This window comes from Anneissia japonica, unplaced genomic scaffold, assembly GCF_011630105.1.
Source record: "Anneissia japonica isolate Jap-2015-1 unplaced genomic scaffold, ASM1163010v1 scaffold288184_len555535_cov198, whole genome shotgun sequence".
In the NCBI taxonomy this organism is placed as follows: domain Eukaryota; kingdom Metazoa; phylum Echinodermata; class Crinoidea; order Comatulida; family Comatulidae; genus Anneissia; species Anneissia japonica.
The window spans coordinates 45,593-47,348 of NW_022698468.1; positions in this window are offsets into that span (position 1 = coordinate 45,593).

Sequence of the window (1,756 nt, forward strand, 5' to 3'; positions counted from 1 at the left end):
CACTCCAACGAATGTACAAGCACTCCAACGAATATAGAAACACTCCAATGAATGTACAAGCACTCCAACGAATGTACAAGCACTCCAACGAATATAGAAACACTCCAATGAATGTACAAGCACTCCAATGATTATGCAAACACTCCAATGAATATAGAAACACTTCATCGAATATAGAAACAATCTAATGTATATAGAAGCAATGAATGCGTAATAATAATAAGAATATGTTATTACCAGAATTATGACAGTGCAATGTTAAACAAATTACACTTTGTTTCGTTGAAATTATTACCAGTACAGAATGCAATGGTAAGAGATATAATTGAATTTCTTTTGTTGAACAAAATATCTATAAAGTAACACTATTGATTTTTATTTTATATTTAAATCTATTTGTATTTGTGAGACTGTGATGCCTTCCAACTTTTATAAATACATATCTTCCTGTACTCCACTATATTACCAAGGACTTGTGCTAAAACTTTATAGCAGGGACATGGTTAACGTTACAGTCGGAAATTTATAATTCACAATATTCAGACCCGGTACGGTTTTACTTGGATACAGTATAGTATTCCGCAAATTTTCGAGTTTTCCTCAATCTTGCACCTGGAGTGTTTCTATATTCGTTAGTGCTTGTACATTCGTTGGAGTGTTTCTATATTCGTTAGTGCTTGTACATTCGTTGGAGTGTTTCTATATTCGTTGGAGTGTTTCTATATTCGTTGGAGTGTTTAAATACTCATTGGAGTGCTTGTACATTCATTGGAGTGCCTGTGTATTCGTTGGTACTGTTTGTATAATCGTTGAAGTGTTCAAGGTTGCCCTTTTGGCGTTCCATATGAAAAAGAATCGGAAATGTAGTGATTTAATAGAAACGAGGCCTACACGAATTTGCGAATCAGCGGCTAATATCCACTGCCAAAAGAAAAAACGGACATTTTCTTTTTTAAATTTTGGCATTATTATGATCTAGCTAGCTATACATAAACATTGGCACTTATACAGCCTTGCCTATGGTCTAATATCACATTTATATGTGACATTATGAACTAATTACAGGAAAACTCCAATATTCGTCTGGTAAATTAATTGTTTATTTTGAGTAATGGGCACAGCAGGCCAATTCAAACATTTCCCCTCGATAATGCTTCATTCACAGCGTGCGTATCAAGTAACAGGCAAAGGCTATAAAACTTTCAGAAATTATTTCCTTGGTGGCACCCGTCTCTGGCTAATTCTATTCTTTCTCGTACAAGACATTAAAGTTGAAGGCCGGTTCATTTTTACTATTAAAATAAGCAGCTCAAAAAAACAATTCTGCAATTAGAAAATCTACGCAGTCTTGTGCGCGTTTTGACGTAATTATTGAGCAGCTTTTGATTTGGACGACGCGGCGTTCTACGACGGGCAGTGGAGCGTGAAACTGTACTGCGCATGCGAATACATGGGGAAGTCGTTCGTTGTGTGGATTGAACGGGCTTTAGCCTTAAGACTAGTATCCGGATCGGGAGCTAACCGTTAGCGCTAACCGTTGGCACCTGTGTGAGAACGCCCGACCGGTTAGCGCTAACCGTTAGCGGTATACCGCTAACGGTTAGCAAGCGCTATCGGTTAGCAAGTGAGCACGATTCTATCATCAACCAATCACACGTACGCGTTTACAATTTCCTATTGGCTAGTAATTCGATCATCATATCAATCTCAGGAGGGAGAGTTTTTACATTTTTACCTTTTCACTAACTGCCTTTTC